Source organism: Alligator sinensis, unplaced genomic scaffold (genome assembly GCF_000455745.1).
Source record: "Alligator sinensis unplaced genomic scaffold, ASM45574v1 scaffold735_1, whole genome shotgun sequence".
NCBI lineage: Eukaryota > Metazoa > Chordata > Crocodylia > Alligatoridae > Alligator > Alligator sinensis.
In genome coordinates this window covers 781,954-795,591 of record NW_005842639.1, presented here as the reverse complement: position 1 = coordinate 795,591, position 13,638 = coordinate 781,954, and the positions used below count along the sequence as shown (strand labels likewise).

Genomic DNA, 13,638 nt, shown 5'->3' with positions numbered 1-13,638 from the left:
CTTTCCCTCTCTCCCTCCCCCCATTTTGGAGAGCACTCAGGCAGCCTCATCACTTGAATAATTAGAAGGTGCCAGATGGCCGTAAATATGCTCACAATCCTTCTTATCCAGTTCCCTTCTCTCTGGAAGCCTTCTCGCTCTTCCTGGGAGCAAGCACCTGGCCTGTTCCCATTTGCTGACATCTTCCACTCTGCTCTTTTGATCTAAAATCGCTTCCTCTGGGTTTTATTTTCAATCCAGATGTAAAGGGGAACTCTTCAAGACTGTGCTTTATGCCAGGTTAATATTAAACAGCCACCAATTAATTAATACTAGACAATTCCCTCCGTAGCTATTTCATACAAAGCCCTGGAAGCTCTTTTCAGAGAGCGGAAATCCTGTTCTCTTCACTGGAGTTTTCCTGTTGTAGCTGTGATGGTCCAAGGCTGTGAGAGAAGCAAGATGTAACATGACTTGATACCTAAAGGCAACAAATAGACTTTGCGTTTGTCCTGGGAGAAAGCACAGTGGCTCAGATGGTCATCTCAGGACAAACCCTAGCAAGGTTCACAGGATAAGAGGCACTAGCAGTTTATCCTGGGAGATTATCAAGAGCATCTGAACACTCATCCTTGTCACTGGGTGCAGCTACACGTGCCATTAATGCACAGTAATGTTACTGCACATTAAAAAAGGAATGGGTCTACATGTGCCCCGGTCTGGGAGCAAATTTGCTCCCAACTGGAGCAGGTGAACCCCAGGATCTTCTTGCCCACCCCCCACCCTGATCTGCCCTGTTGCACCAGCCAGGGGGAGCTCCACGCTGCCCCAGGTGCCAGCCTGGGGCTGGCAGGGGGCTGGGGACTGGCGGACTGCTGCATCCAGCCACCTGAGGATCAAACCTACTCCCCAAGTGGCTGGGAGAGGTGTCCCCATGGGAATTTTTCCTGGCAGCCACGTGGTGATCGGGACCCTCTCAATCCCCACGTGGCTGTCCCCACCAGGTGGGGATGCCTCTCCCCACCACCAGACCTGATCCCCACCTGGTTGGGATGCAGCAGTCCCAGCTGCAGCCTCCCAGCCATGTGGGGATCGGGACGTCCTGATTCCCATGTGGTGGGGAGACAGGTGCCCCTGCAGGCAGCACATTTCCAACCACATGGGGATTAACCAAGCAGCAGTGGGCCCCCTGCTGCCTGGGCTGAGCAGGAGCAAATTGCTCCCAGCCGGCATCTACACAGTAGCTAATGCGCAGTTAATCTACTACCTATATTTTCAGATAGTAGATAACCGTGCATTAGCCTATTTTACTGCGCAGTAGCCCAGGGCATGTGTGACAGGGCACTGTTTCTGCCTGCCACTTTAAGATCAGAGCCAAACAGCCAGCAGGTGCTTGATTGAGGCAGCCACCTAAAACTGCACCCTGCTGGGAGTGGGTGGCCTGGGGGGGCTCTCAGGGGAGCCCCCAGGAAAGGCCAGGCCAGTTACCACCCCAGTGAAAGGCGGGTCAAGGCACCTTAACCTCAGCTCCCACCCAGGTGGGTCACCCGCTAGTAGGGCCCAGAGGACAGACCCCAGGAGATAGAGTGGGGCTAGAGACTCAGAGACCTGACAGAGAGAGTACCCTCAACTGGTCAATGCTGGGGCCAAGACCAGACCAGTCAAAGGGCCAGGGGCCCACCGTAAGGGACAGCCAGAGCTAAGAGGGCCTGGGGTTTCTGACTGGCCTTGGATGCCCCAGTGAAAGGCGGGTCAAGGCACCTTAACCTCAGCTCCCACCCAGGTGGGTCACCCGCTAGTAGGGCCCAGAGGACAGACCCCAGGAGATAGAGTGGGGCTAGAGACTCAGAGACCTGACAGAGAGAGTACCCTCAACTGGTCAATGCTGGGGCCAAGACCAGACCAGTCAAAGGGCCAGGGGCCCACCGTAAGGGACAGCCAGAGCTAAGAGGGCCTGGGGTTTCTGACTGGCCTTGGATGTAAGGCCAGGGCCTGTATGGCCAAAGGTCCCGGGGGGACCACACCCAAGAGGGGAAAATAGTTTCAGGGAGCTAGATGGCCTGTATGAAGGCTGGGTAGGCCGCTGGAATGGAGGGATCTTAGAGGGGTCCTGATCGGAGAAGTCTGGGGCCTAGCATGGGGCCGGTGATTGTAAGAACCATGGATGCCATCTGCAAGCCATGGACTGCGGTGTAGGGGAGGTATGGAGCTGCAGATAGCACCCCCTGGCACCGGGGCAAGAAATGGGCACCTTTCCACCTAATTAAGATAATTAATTAATTAACAACAAGGCATGGCAGGCGATAAGGCAGGGGGATGGCCCAGAGCAGGTGGGCAGGCCAAAGGCAAATCGGCCCCGAGAAGGCCTCCTGTTACAGCATGCTTACATAGTGATGCTTCACTGCACAGTAGATTAGTCTTTTGCGCAGTAAAACGTCTTGTGTAGACACACCGGCTGAACACTACTGAAGTCAACTGTGTGACTGTATTCTACCCACTGCAGAGTTCATCTGAGTCCCAGGGGGGCAAATTTCACTGCTACTGAGTCCCAGTCTCATTTTCAGAACCCGTCCATTGCCATCTCAAGGCCATTTTATGCAACATAACTATGGACCCCACCTGCACTACAAACACACAAACTCTGATATGTCACACTCCTAAGAGGGAGGCTTGACTCTCCGCTGATGTTATCACGGCATCTTTGTGCTGGAAGTCACGCTGGGCATTTCACCAGAACAGATTTCCACTAGACTTCTCTGAATCCATGAAAGCTTTCTCCCTGCCCCACAATTATAGCACATCGCCTTTAAGCAAGAGAAATATTTCCATAGAGGAAAGAATGATAAGTGGCTAAGTGAATCAGAAAGAGGAAGCAGCAGTGAACACAGGGCACTTTTGCTATTCTTTTTTTTTTTTTTTTTTTTTTTTTTTTTTTGAAAAGGAAGCATTGCAAAGAAATCTCAAAACAGACACGATGACAGTTTTAAACAAATGAAGAGGAATAAAAACAGGTCACGAGCTGGTTCAGATCATTCGTTTAGGCTGCGAAAGGAGCTACAGAGCATAATTTCCATGTCAGCATCAGGGGTCACTGGGTTAGCAGCAGATGAAGAGGCTCGAAGGATGATACATGCTATTTTTCACATATTAGGAATACATTCATTTGAACTGCTGCCTGTATTTTTGTTGTAAAAAGACATAATCAGCTCTTTCCTACCCAGACACCTAATCCCTGACCCTCCATCTCAGAGTTCTTCACCTGATTCTGTAGAGTTAATTTGGTCTATTTAAGGAGTTTCTTGCTCTGCACTTGAGACTGATCTCTATGAGCAGGCACCTCTGGGATCTGCTCCGACGTCTGCTCTTGATTTGCTGCGTAATGCTGAGCCAGGCTCTGTACAGGCCTGGGATTCCCCAAAGATAAAAGGCAGCCCACTTTGCTTGTTTACTCAGAAAAATTGAAAACTTTAAACAATGCTTCCAAAGCACTTTGAGAAACTCCTCCAAATGGTTCTAGAGAAAGTCTAAGTCCTCCTGTGCTGAAATCCCTTCCACATTTGTGCTTATTGTAGGATGCCGGTAGCAAATGGATTGGACTGTCTACTAGGCCCTTTTTTTCTCTCTCCATCATTTTTTATGTTGTGTCCATCGCCTTGGCATTTACAGTCTCTAACTCCTGAGCCTATAACCATCAACGTGAAATTCAACTCTGTATAGAAAGCCAACACACCACTGAGCTCCTCACCTAGCATCTGTTCTGTAGTAGAACACAATAGTGACATGAGAACCTATATTATAAACACACACACACACATATATATACATATGCATACACATACATACATATAACCCATTAAATATATATAGAGGAACCTATATAGTGTAGAGCCGTGGAGCCAGCTTTTTTGGCAGGTGTGCCACAAATTAACTTCATACCCTCCCTGAGTGCCACTCTGATCCCCTTCCCCTGCCCTATCTGATGCTCTGCTTTCTGTTCCCAGCCCAGTGCTCTCTGCCTGATTTGCTGTTCTGCTTTCTGCTCCCTGCCACTGTGCTGCCTGTCCCCCACTGCTTGATCTGCTGTGTGCCACAGGTTGGCCACCCCTGGTGTCAAGTATAGATTAGGGATTTAGGTTAGAAATACGGTCAAGAAAATAAGGTTTATCAGTGAAAAGCACAAAGGCTCGGATATGACATCTGCTGGACTTGATGATCTTGCGAGGTCTCTTCCAGCTCCTAACTTCTATGAATCTATGAACTGTTGGTATGGACCACTTGGTCTGAAGAAAAGTAACCTTGCAAATATTCAAGTGAAGGAAGAAACTTGGAAGGCAGTAATACTGAGAGAGACTTAACAGCAACAGTCGATAGCAAATCAGGTAATAGTTTGCAATTCAAGCTGGTACCTGCTCAGATAAGATGCTCTGGCCTTCAGCTCTGTGCAAATCAAATTGGGGTTCTGCAGCTCCAGGAGCTGTCCAAACACTGACTGAGCTCTGTTTCTGCCCTGAAGAGCTTACTACCCCTAGAGACAAGAGAGATAAAAGGTGAATTATTTTACAGGAGGCAGACAAGGTTCCTTGGGTGAATCTGATATCTTTTATTAGACCAACCTTTTTTACAGGAAGCACTTGAGATTGAACAAAGTGCTCAAGGTCACATAGGGAAGCTGCAACAGAGCCAGGAGCTGAGATCTAAGCCAGCATCTCCCATTCAATGTTATTTATTCTTTCTGATTCCCAACTGTCTTTGCCCAAAGCAGTATTAGGTCCAACTTGGACTTCCTTTCCTGGGTCTTCTGGCCAAATTGGCAATAGGAAATCCGGTGACCTGACTTATACGTAAAAGGGTCCCTTAGAGGGAAGCCATCTGTGTCTCCTCTCCCTTTGATTTGAGCTAAATTCAGAGATGCTTTGAAATTCAAATCACCTAAGGACTGTGGAAGAGGCGGACATGAATTTCCTTGGGAAGGGGAGGTGGCGGTTTAACATCACGGTGATTTTTAGACACCCGATTTTTCAAGCTTATATGCATGCACCATCCCAGTCATAAGCAAATAGTTGCCCAGTCCAAAGAAGTTGTGCATTTATTCCCCATGTTTGTTCAAATCCCTCTTTGTCTCCATATACCCAACCTATCATTAGGGAAATTGGTTTATCTGTTGCCTTGCACAAGTCTGCTAAGTACATTTCCCTCCGGCCATTTGTTCCCTCCCCTGTTTGCTGGGCAACAGGAAGCAGAAATGCAAATAAATCTGATTCCATGTTCTCCAGGTAGCAGTTGTCTGTACCAGCAAGTCCATCACCCCTCCTCTGTCTGTAACCACGTGTCCACTTTGGCTAGGATTCTGTCTCTAAGCATCAGGTCTTAGTCCTCTTATCCATCCAGGAGTGGATTGCAGCCACTTCTGGGGTGGTGTATGGCAGCTGCTAGACAGCACAGTTATAGGACAGGAACTAAAGGAAAACCACTCAAACAATTGAAACTGCACAGGGTGGAGTTTAAGCAACCATGCAATTGGTCAGGGTTGAGCAGTCCTGCCAGGAGAAATATCACTCGCACACAGCTGAGAATCCTGCCGGCCTTTGCAGGTACCGCGGAAGTGATTCCTATGTCAGAAGAAAGCATGACTTACCCACCGATTGTGCTTGGAAAAGTGGCTGTAAAATAACAGGCTACAGACATGCTCCCTACCCACGCTTTCTCTCCCCTCTACAGCCCTGACAGGTCCTACCTTTTCCCCCTTCAAGACAACCAGCAAGCATTCCTTGCAAAATCCTCTTCAGCCTCAGGGGCGCATCTACACATGCGCTTTAATGCACAATAGCCTATTTTAATGCGCATTAAAGCGTCACAAAAAACCCATGTGCTTTTGCTACTGCACCCTAAAATAAGCGAATGAACCCTTTTCTAGTACCTCACAATGGAGGTACTAAATTTAATGCACATTAGCAAAAGCACGTTGATGAATGTGTAGATGCACCCAGGAACTGTTAGAGCCTCTAAGTGTCCCTCAGCTTTATTCCCATGCCAAGGGCCTTTGGGACTCCAGGGCTCCTTCTAGTATTACCTGCAGGCCAGATCTGCACTACCAAAACCTTAAATGCTGCGGTCTGCAAGTGGGAGAGAAACAGTGGGAGAAACCCTGGTCAGACCCAGATCACTCTCCCTCTCAGCATCTGTTCCCTGCCCCTGAGACACAGGAGACTGGGCAAGACGGACTCAGGCTCGGACCCGGTCAATGGCAGTTTTTATGTTTTTATGGTCTAACTCCACTCTGAGGGGATGGATATAAGAATACCAGCAAACCCCTGGACACTGCTCTCTTGGTAGAAGATGGTTTGATGCTCATAGGAAAGTTGGGTTGGAAGGGACCTCACAAGGTCACATCTAGTCCAGGCCCCGGCTCAAGACAGGATGAGCCCTGACAGCCTTCCCAGCTCGGCATCTGTCCAACCTGCTCTTGAAAACTTCCAAGGACAGAGATATGTCACAGTTTTTCTGGGCAGCCTGTTCCAATGTTTGACCACCCTCAGAGTCAGGAAGGTCCTCCTCATCTCCAACCTCAATTTCCTTTGCTGCAGCTTGAGGCTGTTGCTCCTAGTCCTACTCCTTATGGACACAAAGGAAAGCCCATCTCCACTGCATCTATAATCGCCCTTCAGATCCCCTCTCAGTCTTCTCTTCTCCAGACTCAACAACCCTAGTTCCTCATCCCAGGGCCCTGGTCACTTTTCCAGCATAGCTATGGCAGTATAGCGTGGCCTTCAGCCTTGGGAAGAGCCCCCCCGTTCCAGCCTGGCAAGAGCCCAGCCACTGTTATCTAGACTCCTTTGAAGTTGCACATCGGAGACAGACTTATCCGTGTCAGTCTTTTCTGTATTCTCCTCAGGTCTTTAACGGCCGCTTTACTGCCTCCCTGGATTTCACTCTAGGCATCCAAGCAACCAGCAATATCAGCCTGGCCAGAGATGGAGTTACACATCTGTATAAGAGATAATCCAGTCACTTCTGTTATGGGCAAGGGCTGCAGGCAGGAGAAAGTGCAGAGACCTTCTTAGAGACGAGACGATAGCATTGCTACCTCTCAGGATTTTACTGGGAGCCTCATGGTTTTGTTAAAACCCTTGGCTGCTGAGGGATGTGAAGGAGAAGAGGCTTCAAATCCTCCTGATTTCAGAGAAAAGCTGGGAAAGGGACATCACCAGCCCCTAAGAGGATCAGGAAGCACAAAGGGGCACGGTGATAAGGACCCCCATGATGTTCAGTGCGGTCTCATGAGTCCAGGACCTGACTCATGGGGTTTTTTCCCAGCATGGGCTAGAAGCACCGAGATTATAGATAGCAACAAGCGGGTGGGAAGGGAGAGAGCAAGGATGACTGGCGCAGAGGAAGTGAAACGCTGCTTCAGAGAAATGACATGATTTCACAAAACCCAGCCGTAGCTCCCAGGTGCTGGCTCCAAACATTCAGCCGCATTTGTTCCTCCCCTTCCCTCTCCCTCTCAATGGCTTGGAAGCAATTGAGACTATTTTCTTCTTACTTCCTCTTGATACTAGTAAGGCCACAGCACAAGCAGCCCAGGCCAATGGTTAGGACATCAGTGCTAACAGCTAAGAAGGGTACCAACCTGAGATGAAGCATCTGCATTCGAGAGAGAGGCAGGAACCAGGCCTGGCACGCTGAAACCAAAAGCAGTTGTTTGACCTTAAATACAGCCCACAGCCAATCAGGCTGGTTAACAGGCTCCAGCTGCAGCTAACCGGCTGGTCAAAGTGCTTAGTGCCGCACCGATTAACCTCCGCAGCGGAGAGACTGACCTTTACAGTGATGGATTCAGGCATCGAGAGGAAGAGCCCCAACTCAAAGGACCTGAGTGATGGCTCCATACACAGCAGAGGCCCAGGCACCTGGGGTTGTTTCCCAGCTCTGCCACTTACTTCCTGTGTGACCTCGGGCAAGTCACTTAATCTGCCTGGATCTCACTTCTCCACCTGCACAAGGGAGGGACACTGCTGGTTTGTAGGGGTGTGAGGCCAACAAATACATGGAAGGATTTTTAGTGCATGTACCTGGGATAATATACACAAACCAGATCAGGATCAGGAGATTAACGATGAAAGATGTTCTTGATTATAAACTCGTCTCCTCTTTTGATAGCCAGCCACAGTCCTTGGATGGGTGCTGGGAAGCTTTAGACTACAAACTGCAGCATCTAGGGCCTGCTAATGATCTCCGAGCTACCTGGCGAGTCGAGCTGAACCATCTGCTCAGGAATTGGATTTCCTGGCAGGGATACGGCAAAATGCCATCTTTCCCTGGAGCACCTCTCGGCTGGGAGATCAGCTCCCCCTCACTTGATTGCCTGAGCATCCTGGAGTCGAGATGTCTGGTCCGAGCGCGGGGAGGGGGACTGGTGGGTGGATCTGTGACATGATGCAGTTTAATCCCAGATCTGGCGTGAGCAAGAGGACAAAGCAGCCACCAGAGTGATCCAGCCCCCGGCTTCACAGACTTCCAACCGTATTGTTATCCTCAGCCGTGCTTTTCAAGTCCTGAAGCTTCCTAGCATTTGGCCACCTCCCCGTCTCGTCTTTCTTCTGACGAGCTGGAAGCCCTTAAGCAGTCAAGCTTGACGGCAGCATGGGGAGTGAACGAGGGAGATCACTGCACTCCCTGTTAAATGCATCCACCTCTGTGGCGGGACACGGCAGCCCTTTAACAGCAAAGAGCAAGGCTTGTGCAACCTTCGGTGGTCACAGCAGCCAGCATCTCGGCTTCATTGGTCATCTCCGGTAGCGCAGGACGGGGCATTGGATCGGTTTTCACCAACTGAATCATCAAAGTTCGTGCTTCAGCGGCCTGGGTTTCCCTTGGAGAGGTCTTGTGCCTAAGGAGTTTCCTGGCTGACCCTGTTACGCACATGACTGTTCCCACATCGCTGCCCCCTCCTGCCTCATGGCTGGCAGCCGCCCTCAGTCTGAGCTTTCCCATTTTCTCCTTTAAACAGTTGCGACAAACATTTGCCACCCATCTGCTGAAGCCCAGGCCTTGAAAGTACAGCTTCTACCCTCCCCTGCCCAGGAGCGCCAGCACTTGCAGGCTGTCCAGCATCATACTGTCCCATTGCTAATTCTTCCAGCTCCGAATAATCACCCTCTGTCTGCCTGTGACGCTTGTAGAAACCTTTTATTCTGACCACAGCGCTATGGCACGTCTCCCCTTTATCAGCCTGGAGGGGAGGCTTTCCAGAAATACATGGCTCTTTTGGGAAGAGGCAACAGTCATTGATATGCATAACTCTCAGGCCACTGGTGTCATGAGGGTCAGGGCACCAGCATTTAGTGCTTTGACTTGTTCAACCCCTCTCAGACACTCCGGGAATTCAGAAACGGAGAAACCATTTCCTTCGGCTTCCTTGCAGCCTGGAGATTTGGAACAAGAGGGAAAAAAAAACCCAGGATTGTTTGGCCTTCGCGTCATCACAATAAATCCAGTAGAAGGCACCTATTTATTTATCTCTGAAAATAGGTTTCAGAGATATGGCAAATCGTTGGCAGAATTCACTGCTGAACTTTTATCAATTCAAAGGAAGCACGCCTGAAAGCACAGCAGATCCGGTCCGGTCTCAGCTCTTGGTAGGAATATTGCCAAAAGGAAGAACAATACACCGCCATGATCCCCACCCTCTTCCACCCCATGTTATTTCACAGCACCATCTCCCTCCTGGCTATAAAGCAAAGAAAAATGGTCATGGTGTCCTGAGACGTCCTAGTGCTTCCTCTGAACAGCATGTCCAGTCACCCAGGTCCTTTCACCCCTTTAAATGTTCTTTAAACTAATCTCACTGTATCCTATCCCTGGGGAGGTGGGTAACAGCTCATTTTACAGACGGGGAGACTGAGGCACCGGAGATCACATCTGTCATCCATTGTTACAGAGGGATTCAGGGCCCCTGGATCCAAGTTTCATGCTCAGGAAGCTGCTCTGGAGCATTTCCATAAGCTAACTCTGCCAAGACAGAAGGCAGGACTTGCTACTACCACAGAGCCTGGAGGCCAAGGGTTTTCATAAGATTCAAAGAGGGATTGAGCACTTGTCTGGATATCAGCAATATTCATTTACCGTCACACATTATCACCCCTTGGCAAGGGACAGGAATCCTCCCACATGGGCGTTCAAGCCAGATCCAACTATAAAGACCCAAGGGCAAGGCCTGATTTGGGAGGCAATTTATTCTTCCGCTTCCCTTGGTAGCAGCTGGGTCTCATCCCTGGTGAAGGCTGGATGCTGAGCCAGGTGCGTTCAATCCAGGCTGGCAGGTCCCGGGTCCCTATAAATTAACTTTGCCCGTGGTCTCAGAGCGGCTGGCTGAGAGCGCCTGAGGCTCTACATTAATTTTGTCCATAGGTGGTAGGTTGGAAATCAGTCTGATGTCTGTGGCCTGTGTAAAATGTCTCATGTTCAGTCCAGTTCTGGTTCTGCATCCTCGAAGCCACTGCTACCAGTCGGCAGTGTGGCAGAGACTGAATGGACATGCCTAGGGTGGGCCCTTCCACAGCGATGCTGATAGAGGAGGGTGTGCAGACAGCTTGCTCAGAGAGAGAAGATAAAGACCTCAGGATGCTCTAGAGGGGAGGGCAGTTGCCTTGGACTTGGGAGACAGCAGACCAGTTCCTTCTCCCACCGTGATCACCCTGTGTGGTGTTGGGCAAGTCACAGAGACCTCGTTCCTCCCCTTACACTGTGGATTATGGCTTCTCCCTGTCTCCCATGATAACCAGTTCATTCGGATGCTCACCTGTGCCATCCGAATGGGGCCCAGCATCCACCTCCGCAAAGCCTTCCCTGCCCATCAACTTCCTCCCACAGATCTGGACGTGAGCCTGCCATCACAGCACACGGCGGTCCTTTTGTGTCATTCCCTTCTTAGACACGTCCGCGCCCTGCAACAGCCCTAGGTAATAGCTGGTCTGCATGGACGCACGTTATTACAGACGGCTGTGGGTCTCGGCTGTCATCTGCCGCATTACGGTCAATCTGTGCTGTTTCTTTGCTCTGACAGATGCTATCCAAAAATAAATAGGCCTGCACAGTTGCTTCTCATAGACAGAGAAATTAACCTGCCTGTGTTTCGCCATAAAAATATTAGTAAAAACCTGGAGCCTAACCAAATTACTGCCAGTTTCAATTACCTGCAGTGTAATGAAAAAGCCCAAGCTCGGTGCTCAAACTGAGTCCAGAAATGGAAGATGGTTACAGAGCGTGATGCTGTTACCTCCACCGGAGCCCTGACTCAGGAAAGGACATCGGCGCAGGATGAAAATTAAGCACTTTCTGGCTTGAATAGAGAAGTGATTTCTGAATTTAGACCTGTATGTAGGAGCCCCTGGCCATTTGTAGATGACACTTTTTAGCCGGTATAAAGCGGCTTAAATGCCTTTTGCACCACTTTAATGGCATTGCTGTTTGCACATTTGGCGGCGTATTGCGCATTAATTCCAGCCACTGGAGCACATTCGGCGGCGTAATGCGCCTTAAATGACTTTGGGACGCAGCAAATGACTTTGGGGTGCTGCAAAGTAAAACACCTCCGAGGAGTTTTAGTTTCCTACTAGGGCTGTGCAAAATTTTGCTGGGTGTTTCATTTCGAAGCTGTTTTGACGCGTGTAGAGCTTGAAACAGTGAAATCAAAATGAAACAAAAGGCTCCGAAACAGCTTTGAAACAAAACGAGGGCACTCGAAAAGTTTTGAGTTTCGAAGTTGGGCTTACTTGGCTTCAGTGCTGGTCCCAGGCAGCAGTGGCAGCCTCCTCTCATCTGGCGCACAGATCCGGGGCCTCCCGGGGGTGCAGGCCACCAGATCTGTGCGTCAGATGAGAGGAGGCTGCCGCTGCTGCCTGGGACCAGTGACAACAGCAATCTTCCTCGGCGCTGGGTGCAGGCTGTGCCCAGCGCCGGTCCCAGGCAGCAGCGGCAGTCTCCTCTCATCCGGGGAGCAGATCCAGGGACCCGCACCCCCAGGGAGTCCAGCACAGCCCCAAAGCCCTCCCCGGGATGCGGGCCCCCAGATCTGCACACCGGATGAGAGGAGGCTGCCACTGCCGGCAAGAGTCACGATTTTTGCTTTGAACAGTTCGAGGTGCAGTTTCCCAAAAACCTATACACCTATCTCCTTGAACCTTAGCAGGATTCATGCCCTCAGAAGGGGCTACCATCCCGGCAATTTGCATCCTAATCAGGCAAGAAATGACAAAGTTTTAGGCATTTTCATGATTCCCCATTATAGCCTATGGGTGAAACGTCGAAACATGGCAAAACAGCGAAACAGTTTCGACAAAACAAAATGGAACAGTGCTTCGAAACAAAATGAAACGAAACTGTCCCTTCGAAACGGTGAAATGGAAGTCGAAACGAAACGGTGTTGTTTCGCACAGCCCTATTTCCTTCCCTACCACCGCAGAGGGAAGCACCGGGCTCCGTGCGGCCCAGGGGCTGTGCAGGCAGACCGTGCAGGCAGCCCAGGAGCAGCCCAGGAACGCAGGCTCCACAGAAGGGAAAAAAAAAAAGTGGCAAGCCTGATCTTTTTTTTTTCCACCCCCCAGGGCCTGCCTGCCTGCCTAAGCTGCCCGGGGGCCTGGTGCTTCCCTCCGCGGACTGCCCAAGGCGGGTGATGCCTGAGGCCCTGCTGCAGAGGGGAGCACCAACCCCGATCCCCACAGCTTAGGGACCACTCTGCCCGCCAGCAGCTCGCTCTCCCCTCCCCGCCGCTGGAGAGGCAGGTAAGGGTCAGGCTCTCATACGGGTGTACACAACACGGCCGTTTACTTCGCCCTAAATTGAAGTAGTGTTTTAAAAAAAAAACACTTCAATTTAGGGAGAATTAAATCTCCGTGTCATCTACAAATGCCCCCAATATTAAATCCCTTTATTCTAGTAAAAGGCTAGTTTACGGGAAAAAATACCCACCAATAAGTAGTGTTTGGGAACAGAAGCCCTCTGGTGTCAAGCTGGAATTCGTGCCTTGAAGCCCCTGCATCCCTGCATGTCTACGCATATCCTGCGTGCATGTGCAAACTCCCACTCTGTCCTCACAGACACGCATGTATGTTAAGTCAGTAATTAGTACTTGTGAATTTAGGTCAGAGGATTTCAGGAATAGTCTCGCTCTTAAGATTTGGAAGGGGTTTTTTGATTTACTCTTGCGAAGGATTTGCTACAGAAAGAGGCACCATCCTTTCCATTAATGAGAGATGTCCATCCCTTATCAATCAATAAGAGAGCTGAAAGACCCTAGGATTTCAGGCTAACCGCTGGGGAACTCTGTTATAATCAAGCCTGTCTCCCAGGTTCTCTCTAAGGAGGACGTTCATTGGAATCAGATTCACGTATCTTTACTCTGCTGTTCATTGAAAGAGTCTGAGAGTCATGAAAATTATTGAAATTGGAGTGTCGGGAATATCTGCGTTCGGTATAAGTGGCTTCCATTGCACTAAGCACTTTCAAAAGCAGGTGCTTATATACATATATTCAACAAGAAGTAAGCTGCAAGAATTCACTCATAATACATGATACTAAAATGACTAATCTTCTTTTTATCCATCCATCCATCACATCTCTCTTTACCTTCCCTATACATACCTTCTCTATACTCTCTTT

General features: G+C 49.8%; 1 long non-coding RNA gene across 1 annotated transcript in view; it reads right to left on the bottom strand.

Annotated features, from left to right (window-relative positions):
• LOC102387296 overlaps window positions 1-7,902 on the bottom strand; it is a 22,324-nt gene extending 14,422 nt beyond the window's left edge. Inside the window, exons 1-2 of the long non-coding RNA XR_324943.3 lie at window positions 7,610-7,902; window positions 4,386-4,504 (exon numbers count right to left, since the gene is read on the bottom strand). This is a non-coding gene — a long non-coding RNA (uncharacterized LOC102387296). The remainder of the gene's footprint in view (window positions 1-4,385; window positions 4,505-7,609) is intronic.
• Window positions 7,903-13,638: the final 5,736 nt, after the last annotated feature.